Here is a 14852-nt window from a genome sequence, read left to right on the forward strand (position 1 = left end):
AGCTCACCCAGCCTGGTGAGAGAGAGACCCCTTCTCTCCTTTCTGTCCACTGTCCCCCACCATCATCAGCCCCTCCACTTCACCCCTCACTCCTGCACCCACACCCCACCCTCTTCTGCCTCCTCCACAGGCCCTGGGGGGGATGGATGGCAGCGTGTCTTCAGCTGAGCAATGATGGATTCTGAATAAAGCTACATACTCTTGGAAGAGGGCTTCCCTGGTGGCTCAGACGGTAAAGAATCCGCCTGCAGCTCAGGAGACCTGGATTCGATCCCTGGGTGGGGAAGATCCCCTGGAGGAGGGCATGGTAACCCACTGCAGTATTCTTGCCTGGAGAATCGCATGGACAGAGAAGTCTGACGGACAACCGTCCACGGGTCGCAAAAGAGTCGGACATGACTGAGCGACGGACACTTTCACTTTCACTTTCTGCTGGAAGAGCACCTGGTCCCGTGCCCTCTTTATCTCACCCTTGTGTTTACACATGCAGTTAACATCTCTGAGCTCCTACTGTGTGCCCAGATACCACACTGGCCCCAGCAATATTGCTGTGGTCAGTTATCTGTGAGCTCATATGCTAGCAAGGAAGACAGACATTAAAGGAATAATTCAGCAATTTGTGATTAAGAGGCATGAATGAGAAAGTCCAGGGGTCCCATGGGGTCACAGATCAGGGTCCAGGGTGGATAAGGGGACCCATCCCAGTGAGAGCTGAGCTGTGAGGGACGTCAGTCAGATTTCAGGTGAGTGAGTGGGTGGGTGGGGTCAGGGGAGGATGGATGCTCTAGGGGAGGAAGGCTGTTGCAGGTGTTTGAGGGGCAGGTGGGGCTGAGGGAAGAGTCAGACACGACTGGGTGACTGAGCATGCTCACAACATAGGCAATAATTTCCGTTGAGGACGACTAGGACCTTAGGTGATTTCTGAAGACATTTCTGACCCTCACAAGTAGGGGTGCAGGCTTTTATTGTATCTTATGGATAGAGACCAGGGCTGCTACAGTACCCAGCACAGCCCCAACCACAGAGAACAGTCCAGTGGTGCCCGGGTTATGAAAGCCTGCAGACAGGTACAGGCGCCCCTCTTACTTGGCCTAAAATTTCTTCTTCTTCTTTTTTTTTTTTTGGCTGCATCACGCCACTTATGGGATCTTAGTTCCCTGATGAGGGATTGAACCCACACCCTCAGCAGTGAAAGTAGAGAGTCCTAACCACTGGACCATCAAGGAAGTCCCTTACTCAGCCTGAAATTCATCACTGACTCTCCCTGGAGACCCAGGTGAGGCAGGAAGGCTCTGAGAGAAGCACCCCTTGCTTCTCCTCTGCATCCCCAGGAAGTCCTGTGCAGACAGGATAAGGCAGTGGGCGATGGGGGGTTGTCCAGAGAGGAGGCTGGGCAGATGAGGAGTTCACATCTGGGAGCCAGTTGAGTGTTCCTGGGTGGAAGGAGGAATGTGAGGGGCAGGTGAGTAGGACCCAAGGGAAATGAAGTGAAGGCCCCACAGGTCCTTCCTCTTCTCTGTCACCTTCTCAAACCCGGGTCAGAACCCTTCCCCAACCCCCATCCTGCTCCTGCCCCCATCCATCCCATCTCAGCCAGCAGGACTCTTGTTCAAAATCTTATCCCTAAATTGTTCCTTGCTGTTCAGTTGCTAAGTTGTGTCCGACTCTGCGACCCCATGGACTGCAGCATGCCAGGCTTACATGTCCTTTACTGTCTCCCGGGCTTTGCTCAAACTCATTGAGTCAGCGATGTTTAGTCATCTCATTCTCTGCTGCCCCCTTCTCTCCTGCCCTCACTCTTTCTCAGCATCAGGGTCTTTTCCAATGAGTTAGCTCTTCTCATCAGGCGGCCAAAGTATTGGAGTTTCAGCTTCAGCATCAGTCCTTCCAGTGAACACCCAGGACTGATCTCCTTTAGGATGGACTGGTTGGATCTCCTTGCAGTCCAAGGGACTCTCAAGAGTCTTCTCCAGCACCACAGTTTGAAGGCATCAGTTCTTCGGCGCTCGGCCTTCTTTGTGGTCCGCTCTCACATCCGTCCTGATGCATCCCACGAATTAGTGAGCTGTGACCACCAGCACCCACTGGCCACCTCTGTTCTTCCCCATCCGACCTGACCCTCCCCACTCCTTCCCCAGGGTTACTGTGGGGCCCTCTGATCTCCAAGGATGCTAAGAAGGTAACACGTCTTGATATTTTTATGGTCTTCTAGTTATTTTTAATTGGAAAAACCCAGGTAAATAACAATAACAAAGCAACAAAAATTAGATAATACATAATTCTTGATTAAAAACATTTTAAATTCATCCAGCAATTAGGAGGGTGGAGGGAGAAAAGTAACAAAATTTGGAAAAGAATAGGAAATCGCATGAGTTATATTTTTAACCTTATTTTTACACCTAGATGGACTTTGTCCTTATCGAATGTGTTATGTGCTTCTTGATTGGCAAATAAAATTGTGCTTGGGAAACTAAAGATATAAATATCTTATTTCCCTGTGTTTTCCAAATTTTTGAAAAACTTCAAAAATTTTCAGAAACTTCCCAAAACAGGTTTGATACCTTTCGTCCAGATTTGTTCCTATACTTCACATTGTTATTTACCTTTTTAGCTGAGTGCTTTTTCGAGCTTTATTGTGATATAATTGACATATAACATTGTGTAAGTTCAACGTGTATGATATAATGATTTTATATATCTTGTGCTTAGTCACTCAGTTGTATCCGACTCTTTGCAACCCCATGGACTGTAGCCCGCCAGGCTCCTCGGTCCGTGGGGATTCTCCAGGCAAGGATACTGGCATAGGCTCCTCCTGTAGGCCATGCCCTCCTCCAGGGGATCTTCCCGACCCAGGAATCGAACCAGGGTCTCCTGCATTACAGGCAAATTCTTTACCAGCTGAACTACCAGGGAAGCCACATATACACATATATATATATATATGCAAACTTATTACCAAAATAAGGTCAGATAATACAGCAATAACCTCACATAGTTACAATTATGTGGTGAAGACTTTTAAAAAAATATACTCTCTCAGACAAGTTTCAAATCTACAGTACAGTACTGTGAGCACCTTTCATCTCTTGTATACGTTTGTTCCTCTGGGCCCTGCAGGGTCCTCTGGATGAAGTCAGGGCGATCCATCGTCAGACCCTTTGGTACTGCCCCCTTGTGGCCACTTCCTTCATCACGGTGGTTGAGATCCACTGGATGTCAATAGGAGTGGCGACTTGGACGCTAATTTTATGAATAGACTGTAGTCCTTGCCTAGAAAGAGCTCACGGCGCTGAGTGGAGGAGTCACCTGCCCAACTGATGCTGCTTTCAATCAGAATGTGTCCGAGGGTGCCCAGGAAAAGGTGACTCAGCAGAGGGGTGGAAAGCCTCGTGGAGGCTGGAGTAGGAGCTTATGCCAGTATCCTTGCCTGGAGAATCCCCACGGACCGAGGAGCCTGGCGGGCTACAGTCCAAGGGGCTGCAAAGAGTCTGACACGACTGAGCGACTAAGCACAGAGCGGGTGGGGCTTGGACTCCAAGTGTGAAAGACACGTGGAGAGGAGGAAGGACTCTTTCAGACGCAGAGACGAGCCCGATCACAGGCCGCGCTCAGAATGTAAAAACGCAAGGTAGGTTCTGCATAGTGGGGGTTAAAAATGAGGACTCGGGTGGCAGACAGGTGTGGGGGGTTGGCGGGGGGGTTGTCAGGGCCTGGATGTGGCATTCAGGAGCTGCTCCATCACGTTGCTGTTGTTCAATTGCTCAGTCATGTCTGACTCTTTGCGACCCCAGGAACTGCAGCACACCAGGCTTCCCTGTCCTTCACCGTCCCCCGGAGTTTGCTCAAAACGCGTGTCCATTGAGTCGGTGATGCCATCCAGCCATCTCATCCTCTGCCGCTCCCTTCTCCTTTTGCTGCTCCATCTTAGGTGGATTATTTAAGCCTCGGTTTTTTCTTCCATAAAAGCAAGAATCATGGGGATAAAGCCCTTGCAAGGTTGAATGGAATAATACTTATAAAATATTGTGCACAGGACTCAGAGAAAGGACAATGAAGCAGCTGAAGCAAGCAGTTCAGGGTGTCCTAGAACAGCGGGTGGCGTGGATGGGTGTGCAGGGTGGTGTAAACTGGAGCCACATCTTGAATACCAAGCTCAGGACTCCCGAACCATCCATAGACAAAGGGGCCCCACTGTAGGGCTGGCAAGGGAAACATTCTGATGAAATCTTATCTTAAGAGAAATCTGTGATGAGAATACAATAGGGAAAGCAAAGGAAGCCCCCCTCAGAGCTTCCCAGGTGGCTCAGTGGTAAACAATCCGCCTGCTGGTGCAGGAGATGCAGATTCCATCTCTGGGTCGGGAAGATCCGCGAGAGGAGGAAACGGCAACCTGCTCCAGTATTCTTGCCTGGGAAGTCCCGTGGACAGAGGAGGGTGGCGGGCTGCAGTCCATGGGGTCGCAAAGAGTTGGAGGCGACTGAGCGACTAACAGCAAACGACAAGGAAGCTACTCACTCATGTATCAGTCAAACGTTTACAACTTTGGGGACTTCCCTGGTGGCCCAGCGGCCAAGGCTGGGCACCCCCATTGCAGGAGGCTGGAGTTCGATCCCTGCTCAGGGAATTAGATCCCACACGCAGCAACCAAGAGTTTCCATGCCGAAACGAAGACCTGGTGCAGCCAAGTAAGTAAATACCTCGCTCGTGCTGGTGAAGCTCGGTGAACTGGAAGCAAGAGCAGGCTCCTGCCGCTGGAAGCCTTTGTCCTGGTGGAGACTGGACAGCCACGAAGTCCCCAGACAATATACCCTTATCACACGACAAGGGGAGGGTGGCAGGGGCCCACCCATGGGGCCAGAATGGAGAATACCAGGGAAATGGGTCACTTCAGCTCCCATGCCTACAGGCCAGAATCGGTGTGTAGATGCAAAAGACGTGATGTGTTAGGAGCTTGGGATTAACAGATACAAACTACTATGTAGAAAGTAGATAGTGGAGCCATGTTAAGCATCTCATAACATGTTTTCGTTATATTAAAATGTACCATTGTTGTGTTCTCAGGAATAATCCTCCCCAAACTCCACTGGCTATTTCTTCAACTTTTTTTTTTAAATTTGGTGGAAATAATTTGATATTTCTCAAAAATGACATAAATGATAAGGACCTGCTATATAGCCCAGGAAACCATACTCATTATCCTGTAAGAAACCATCATGGAAAAGAATATGAAAAAGCATATACGTAATATGTATGTATAACTGAGGGCTTCCCAGGTGGCCCTAGTGGTAAAGAACCTGCCAGTGCTGGAGATGTAAGAGGCATGGGTTCGATCGCTGGATCAGGAAGATCCCCACGAGGAGGGCATGGCAACCCACTCCAGCATTTTCACCTGGAGAATCTCATGGACAGAGGAGCCAGGTGGGCTACAGTCCATGGAGTTGCAAAGAGCTGGACACAGCTGAAGCAGCTGAGTACTCAGGCACGCGTGTATGACTGAATCACTTTGCTGTGTGTCTGAAACCAACCCCACATTGTAAATCAACTGGTTTTCAATATAAAGAAATTTAAAAACCCACAAAGCGATGACGCGCGGGGCTTGGGAAACGAGGATTCCTGGAGCAGAGAGAACGGTGTGCTGGCTCTTCTTTTGTGGCCATTCCTGGGCTCTTGCAGAAGCTCTGAGGCCTTTGCCCCCGGTCTCCTTGCAGCTGACTCCTCTGATCCTTCCTTTGCACTTCCTGCAGCCAGAGAGGGTCGTCTAGCTTTCAAATGCCATGTAAGTGAACCTCCTGTTGACTTTCAGCCTGGAATCCAAGTCTGTTTTAGAAGGACAAGGGAACACAATGTCTGCGCCATTCAGGAATGAGAGAGAGAGGAGGGAGGGAGATAGAGGGAAGAAGACATAGCTGAGCATCTCAATGAATTATCCTGGCGCATGTCCCACTGTCCTGGATGGAGTAAGAGGATTGTAGGCAGGAGGTGGCGTTATGTTCTCTTCTGTCTGGGTCCCCGTGCCTCTGAGCCTCTTAGCTCATTTCCGCGCCCCGTTTCTCCTTATACACCATTCCTGCTTTTGTAGCTGGGGATGAACTTAAAACACAGGAGATCACCATTTTGGAGAACCATCTCCTGACCATGTCCACCTTCACTAATGCCGTCTGCATGAAAGCCTCCTTTTCCTGAGCTGGGGTCCCGCCATGCTCTGCACACACGTCTCACACTCTGGTATCGTTCCCATGTCCCTGCCAGCATGCCACTTGCTGGTTGCTCCCTGAGGGCAGAGCTGGAGGCCCTTGGCATCCCAAACCCGCCTGCTGGCACAGGGTAGGTGTTCGCTGCACTATTTGTTCTGGATGAATACAGGCATCGATGACTATCCTCAGAGTACATGGATGGGCTGGAGAAAAGGTCAGGAAAGAGTGCTGTGGGTGAGGACACCCAGTGAGCCCTGTGTTCTTTGCTGAGAGAATGAAAGTGTCAAGGAGTGGAGTGAGTGGAGTGAGTGGAGCATGGGACACGGCGCAAACTCCGAGCCCTGGGCCACGGCTAAATGGGCTGCTGGGCTCCCCGTCCAGCAGGCAGGCAAGCAGGTCAGCAGCTCTAGGACCCCCCCTGGCCTCTTGCCAGGGAGACACTCCTTTCCCTGTGCCCTCATTTCCTTCTCTCCCCGCTCACTGGTAGTGAGTAACTGGGAAGGAAGCTGACGGGGAAAGCCCTGCTCCGCGGCTGAGAGCCTGCTGATTGGCTGCCAGGCGCTGGCTGGCCCACAAGATAAACATCGGGCCAAACGCACGGTTCCTGTCACCTTGCATCCCACGCTGTGGTTTATCGTAAGCTTTTCTCTTTCGGCCAACAGTTCTAGGAATCAGAGGAACAGAGAATCCTTGGGCTGGGAGACTCTAGGGGGCCAGCAAGCCTCTGTCTCGCCTTGACTGAGCGTGCCCAAAGCTCTGGCTCGGTTCTGAGCTGTCTGCAGGATGTGAGCTGTAGCTGCCTTGGATGCCTGTTCTGGAGTCTTCTCAAGCATGGGAGTTTACCCACCACCGGCATCCCTTCCATTCAGTCGTTGTCTGACTCTGCTCTTCTGATCAGCTCTGGTGTCAAGGGAGGATGCTAAAAAGATAATGCGCATCCCAGCCCAGGGAGAGACAGGAGGTGCTGTGGCCAAGGGCAGAGCCTCTGGGGACAGACCAGCCAGGACCAAGCTCTGGCTACACCATGTCCCACCTCCCTGGTCTCATATAACTGCCCTCAGACTCAGTCTTTCTACCTGTAAAATGAACTTGATCCTTGGTCTCACACCAGCCCCTCCTCAGAGGGCTGGTCTATGAATTAAACTAGCTGGTGTTGCTGTTTAGTCGCTAAGTTGTGTCCAACTTAGCCTGTGTCTCTTTTGCAACCCCATGGACTGCAGCCCACCAGGCTCCTCTGTCCATGGGATTCTCCAAGCAATATTACTGGAGTGGGTTGCCATCTCCTTCTCCAGGGGATCTTCCTGACCCAGAGATCGAACCGGGGTCTCTTGCATTGGCAGGCAGGTGCCCCAAGGGACACCTGAATTAAACTAGTAAATACACCTAAAAAGCTCAGCACGCCTGGCACATAAAGAAGAGTCTGCACACGTCAGCTGTGTTATAACACTCTTGGGGCTCAGACACGTACACACAAACGAGGACTCATATGAGCCCCTCAATGATGTCTTTTCATATATACATAAGGTAGGCCTTATAGCATGCTTTTATACTTTATCTCATTTGATGAGAGAATGAGAGGTCATGAAGACAATTCATTGCTGCTGGAATTACATGTATGGAGCTGAGAGTAACCTCAGCATCAATCTAATAGCAAGCCATCATCATGCAGAGAAGAAAAATGAAACTCAAGTAACTTACCCACACCATGCATCTCAATAACAGTGAAAGTTGGGAAGACAACCTTGGTCTCCTAACATCCCCACAGGATGTCCGTTCCCTACATCATTAGCACACACAGCCAGGGTCAAAAAGATGAAGAAATCCCACTGGGAGCATCTCCCTTCTTGTGCTTTCCTTGGTGAGATAGGAACATGGAAGGAGGTGCTCCCTGTGGTCCAGGACCAAGGAGACGAGAGAAGTCACACCTAGTTCACTAAGTGGGGACAAAACTGTTTCTCAGACCTCGGAAGAACTGCCTCGGGTCCCCATGTGTGAGCCTCTGAGACCAGGTTGGTGCTGCCTGCCCACACCCCTGTATTCCCTATAATTATATCGTCATGAGCTCAGACTTCCTCTCTGAACCCAAAGGAGTGCTGGCCCTCTTCTTCCCTTTCACTCTTCCCCTTCATGGCCTCAAGGTAAATGTTACCCCTAATTTCCTCATGCCCTCTGCAAGTGGAGGGGAGGAAAGAATGAACACTGTTAGTAATTTCATAAATACAAGTGAACTGCAAGAGTTCAACACTTCCCAGCTTGATCCAACAAACTCCATCCCAGGCACCAAGGTTTGTGGCCAAGCATGGTCCCACCAAGTTCAGCTTTTGAGAAGTCCTTAAGAGTCAGTGCACATGGTTTGATGACTTTTATGCTTGACTCGCCAGTGCAGGAGACCTGGGTTCAATCCCTGGGTCTCCAAGATCTCCTGGAGAAAGAAATGGCAACCCACTCCAGTATTCTTGTCTGGAAAATTCCATGGACAGACATGCCTGGTGGGCTACAGTCCATGGGGTCGCAAAGAGTCAGACATGACTGAGCATCTGAGCAGGGACGCAGGCATGCACTCCTCTTAAGAGAATCAGTGTGACCAGATCTCTCAGAAAAAAAATGGTCAATTTGATGACTTATGCACAGAAGAAAATTTATAGAACAATCATAACTAAATCTACCAGCCCCTGCTAACGAAACATAACAAATGACCCTCTTGCTTACTCAAATCTTCCTAAAGTGAATAAGCTAATTTTCTTTGATGGCTGCAGGCTCCATTGTATTCATTTCTGTTGAGAACTTCTTCACAACAGCAGATGTGTGCTCCAGAGTATCTGGAGGTTTTGTTCCCATGGTTTCTGAAGTTCCAGCTTTTCCATACGGCTCACATCTGCCTCTTGACATTAACAAAGGAGTGGAGAATGTATAACTAGCCAAACTCTATCCAGGATGCTTTCAAATTGTGGTGCTGGAGAAGACTCTTGAGAGTACCTTGAGCTGCAAGGAGATCAAACCAGTCAATCCTAAAGGAAATCAACCCTGAATATTCATTGGAAGGACTGATGCCGAAGCTGAAGCTCCAATACTTTGGCCACCTGATGTGAAGAGCCAACTCATTGGAAAAGACCCTGATACTGGGAAAGATTGAGGGCAGGAGGAGAAGGGGGGTGACAGAGGACGAGATGGTTGGACGGTATCACTGACTCAATGAACATGAGTTTGAGCAAACTCTGGGAGATAATGGAGGAGAGAGGAGCCTGGCATGCTGCAGTCCATGGGGTCGAAAAGAGTCAGACATGACTTAGTGACTGAACAATAGCAGCAACAAAGCCCCATCCAGAGCACATCATTCAAGGCCTCTAGAGAGTGTTTCTCTTTCCTTCTGTCCTAATGATTCAGGCCCTTTCCGAGTTCCAACGATTCTTGGAATCTGAACCACACTCTGAGTACACTGCTGACAAGCAACAGTGGTCAGCGGGGAGTGCTGGGGGTAGGGAAGGGGGCAGGGGTCAGCGGAATGCTTGGCCTCTGTACCTTTGCAAGGTTTCGTTTCCCAGGACAAGAGCATCCGTGCCTGGACACAAGCGTTTTCTGAGAAATGATCATCACTGCTGCCCCTCTTCCTGGACCAACTTTGGCAGATGCTAGCCGGAAACAAGTCTCTTCTCTTTACTGGAATGTTATCCCTGTTGCTGTTTCTGGAATTAGCATGTCATCTCTGCCTGTTGCACCCCCTCTTTATTATAAAGAAACACAAGCCTCACGTGTGGGGCTGCGTCCGTTCATTTAGTCCATGCATTCAGTAAACAATCATCAAGAGCCTTCTGTGAGCTCAGACCATGTTAGCACTATGGATGTGGACACAGTTATTAGAGAATTAGAATTATTAGAAATATTCCCTCTTCCCAGAAAGACTATATAAACTAGGAGAAGCAGAGGACCATTTCCTGAAGGCAGCGCTCAGATCAATTCACTTTTACATAGTCACTATCTTCATGAAACCTGCAGCCCCCCAAATTTTTTTTCCAGAAATTGTATTCTAAGTACTCTAATTAAAGTTTCTCTAGTAAAGTTTATGAGGAAGGACACTTAACTAGAGAACAGTTGTATCAAGTCCTAAAGTCCCTTCCTTGCTTTCAAATTCCACGATTCTCTGAGATCAAGCCAGAGTATTAAAAGACTTTTAAAAAATGAATACTAAAAAAAGGCAAGGATGTAGTATGATCAAAGTCTGGCAAATACTAGTATCATTAAGGTAAACGTGTACTTTATATAGCAAATCTCAAAACATGAAAATGTCAGCTCCCTTGTCAAAACTTCTTAAAGTTTTGAAAAATTTTAAAATAGCTAAGTGCTATCAATTTCTGTGCAGGTGGCAAGGCTCTAGAACTCACTACTTCCAAGAGTTAATCTAGATGGAAAATATAGTTGGGCTTGGGACAGAAATTACATAAGTCAGCAGATGAGTTATCATCATGGGCATGTTTGGGGACATGTTCCTGACATAATGTATTCTGGCCCAGGTTCTACTAAGTGCGGCAACACTAAGCCAGCTGTGAAAACTCAGACAAGGCACTTCCCCTCTCTGGTCTCACCTGGAAAATAAGGGGGCGGACTGCATGATTGCCAAGTCCCTCCCGTCTCCACCGTTCTGAGAAACCATCTCTTGGAACAGCTGGAGAAAACAGGATACAGGGCTACATGCCCTTGTGGGATGCAACGGCAATTCTAAAAAGAAACCTACAGTGGTTTCTTTTGTCATTAATTCACTTGTTATTTGTAAGATTCTGTATGCTTGTCCACAACGACCTGTATGCATATAAGCAGAGCCTGCTCATTGGAAAAGACCCTGAAGCTGGGAAAGACTGAAGGCAGGATGACAGAGGATGAGATGGTTGGATAGCATCACCAACTCAATGCACATGAATCTGAGCAAATTCTGGAGACTGGTGAAGCACAGGGAAGCCTGGTGTGCTGCAGTCCATTGGGTTGCAGAGTCAGACACGACTTAGCGACCAACAACAGATGCAAGAGTGGAGAAGCTGTGTAGTCTGGGAGCGGTCAGAAGAGTCCAGGGATGAATCTTGCCTGGGTTTTGGAGGGTGATCCGGGCAATGGGAATAGGGAACAGAACTGTGTGCCCGGCAGTCGCTAAGGACACTGACTGAAGCCACTGACTCTCAGCAGATCCCAGGACTAGTTGCAGGTTAGCCGCTTACATGATGTGGTTCAAGGTGGGTCAGAAATTCCTCTGAACTTCTTTCCTCCACTCAGAAACACCCCTCCCACCAACATGCATGAAAACGGCCATACCTGTGGACTTCCTGACAGATTATAATTTGTATTTTTGATTAAGAAAAACCAAATCAGTGTTTCATGTCACTATGCTTTGAATTTCATTTCCCTCTTAGTGGGCGCGCTCATTTCTAGATTCTGTGGGGTCAGAGAACTTTATTGCCCCGAGACTGCTGGGTTGGCCATCTGTACCTTTGCAACTTGAATGAGCAAACATAGACAAAGGTGCCAGCAGTTACCAGCCTGAGAACCAGGTTCTAAAGATGGAAATCATCAGAAAATTTAAGAAACCAGGAAGTTTCCGAAACAAACTAACCTTTAGTTTCCTCATCTGCAAAGCAGGAATCAGAATTCATTTTTGTAGGGTTATTGTGAGGGTCAAATGTGATAACGTCTGTAAAATATCTGGTGGGTAGAAAGCAACTAGTATGTTTTTGTTGGGTGGTATTCAATATATTGCTGGATGTTGGAAAGCATTCACATTTTCATAGACGCCTACTGGAGATAGATCCTGACTATGAAGGAACGAATTTTTCACAGCCATAATGAGATAGCTGTTGGAGGAGGTACAGAGTTTCAGTGACCACAAGCTCAGAGGTATGGGGATTACTTAGGGATTTAAAAAATGATCCTTTTCTTGGCCAAGGTTAGGATTTCTCTGGGAACACAGTTTCCTTAATATTTTTGTTGCTGTTCAATCACTAAGTCATGTCTGACTCTTTGTGACCCCATGGACTGCAGCACGCCAGACTTCTCTGTCCTTCACTAGCTCCCTGAATTTGCTCAAACTCATGTCTATTGAGTCGGTGATGCCAGCCAACCATCTAGCCCTCTGTCATCCGCTTCTCCTCCTGCCTTCAATCTTTCCCAGCATCAGGGTCTTTTCCAGTGCAAATCAGGTGGACGAAGTATTGGAGCTTCAGTATTAGCATGAGTCCTTCCAATGAATATTCAGGGTTGATTTCCATTAGGTTTGACTGGTCTGAGCTCCTTGCTGTCCAAGGAATTATCAAGAGTCTTCTCATCACCACATGTAGCTTCCATCAATTTGCTTCTAGTCAGTTCTATGACTTATTAATCCTCAACCAAAGACTTGATCGGGATGTGGTCTCTGAGTCCCCTGATAATCGAGCTCTTGAGCCCAGTGTAAAGACGTCTGCCCAGAGGCACTTTAAATAACATTCCTGGGCAGGGAGCCCCCACCATAAAGCTGATCTTGCTGACACCCTGTCCAGAGCGTCTGGTGAAGAAACTCAAAGGAAGGTGTTTGGGAGGGTCCTGGCCACTAAGGTTTTTATGGGCTTAAGTATCTCCTGGAAACAAGATTCCCACCTCCTTCTCTGCTTTCCGATTGGCATAATCTTGTCTCTTTCTTGTAAGATTTACTAAAGGCCACCAAAAACAGTCAGTGCTCCAATATCCTGAATTTCCCCTCATTTCCCCTAACACCACGCCCTCAATGGGCACTCACTTATCACCCCACAGTTCTACTGAAAATAGTTGCATCTGGTAACTCACAGCCTCACAGCAGTGTCCAGTTGTCCAGCCTGGACCAGCGGGGATCTTGATTCTGGCTCCTGCTTCCCCACCTCCTCCCCTCGCCCATCCCTCATTTGAGGGCCACTCTCTTCCTCACGCCTGTCATCCCTTGGCTGTGCCCCTCTGCATGGACAACTTTCACTCCCACAGTGGCAGAAAAATAGCCGTAGACACAGCTAGCACATGCAGATACCACCACCCCTTTCATACACATTTCTTCGGGAGCAAGAATTTTCCCGAAGCCCACCGACAACCTCTCCTTTATGCCTCACCCCCCACACTGGGCTGTGTGCCCACTCCCAGGCCAGCTTCTGGTGCGGTCACCAGGACAGCTTTCAACATGTGTTTAGGGGCCCCTGGGGGCACTGAGATCCTTTCAGGAGGTCCATGAAGAGACAACTATTTTCCTAACGGTATTGCCTTTCTCTCTCAGTCTCTCATGATGGACTTTTACAGCAACTGCATGCTGGGTGATAACACAGCAGATGGAACACAGGAGCAAATGTGGGCATCCCGCTGTGCTGCTATCAAGCCAGACGCTGAAAGGAGTTTTGCAAACATGTGAAACAATGCTGCTCTTCTTCTCTAGGACTATTGCCTGGAAAATCCCATGGACAGAGGAGCCTGGTGGACTACAGCCCATGGGGTCGCAAAGAGTCGGACACGACTGAGCGACTTCACTTTCACTTTCTGTTTGTTTACATATGATCAGCGGATGCCATGGTGCTAGATTGGCAGAGTTGAGTATTTGCAGCATGGCCCACAAAACTGAAAAAAAAAAAAAAAATGCTGCTCTTCTTACTGAGTGTTTGTGGTTTGGGAAAATAAAAGATGTTTTCTTTAAAATATGCTAATCAGGTAAACATCTAACTGGCTTCTTGTTGCTATCTGTAAATTAATTCAAAAGAGTTCTTAAATTCCCTACTTCTAGTAGCAAATACAGTAAATATTGACAGACATAGCCCCTAGAAATGAAAGCTCTTTGAGTTCTTCAAAAAGTTTCAGAAGTGTGACGGTGTCTGACACAGATGCATGGATACCAAGGGGTGGGGGAGGGAGTGGGATGAACGGAGAGATCGGGATTGACACATACACACGACTGTGTATAACATAGGGAACTAATGAGAACCTACTGGTGTAGCGCCGGGAACTCTGCTCAGGGCTCTGTGGTGAGCTAAACGGGAAAGAACTCCTAAAAAGAGGGGATCTATGCATAGGTAGGGCTGATTCACTTTGCTGTGCTGCAGAAACTAACACAACATTGTAAACCAACTATCCTCCAATAAAACTTTATTTAAAAAAGAAAAAAGAGGGTAAAGCCGTCTGAGACCAAAAAGTGTAAGAACCACTGCTTAAATTAATCAGCTTCCACCTATTCAGGCTGGGGCGGCCCATGGTCAGCATCCCCAAGCTTGTCTTAGAGGAGGGGTGCGTGTCTGAGCCGATCAGGATCTGTTGGAAAGGAGTAGAGGGCAAATAATTATTGCGCAGGCAGACAACAGTGTTCACTACAGTACACAGAATTTTTCAACCAAACTTAGACGTGCACTCACCAACTTGCCCAAGGTCACACAAAAGCTCTGCTGGAGTCAAAGCTTAAAAGCAGGACTTCTGGTTGCTGGTTAGAATTCGTCAGAAGCCTGACTGTTGTGCTTCCTAAGCCCCACTGCCTTTTTTGCAATAGGTCTGAAAGAGGTTCAGAAGTCCTGGCAAGGCTGCCGTGATGGGCCACACTCATAAAATGCCGGTCGGAGTATAAATGGTACAACCCTTCCAGAAAGCAATTTGGCAGTAGGCAGGGGCAGTGTTGAAAAATGTTTTTACCCTTTCACTGAGTAA

The sequence above is a fragment of the Capra hircus genome, chromosome 5, assembly GCF_001704415.2.
Source record: "Capra hircus breed San Clemente chromosome 5, ASM170441v1, whole genome shotgun sequence".
Lineage (NCBI taxonomy): Eukaryota > Metazoa > Chordata > Mammalia > Artiodactyla > Bovidae > Capra > Capra hircus.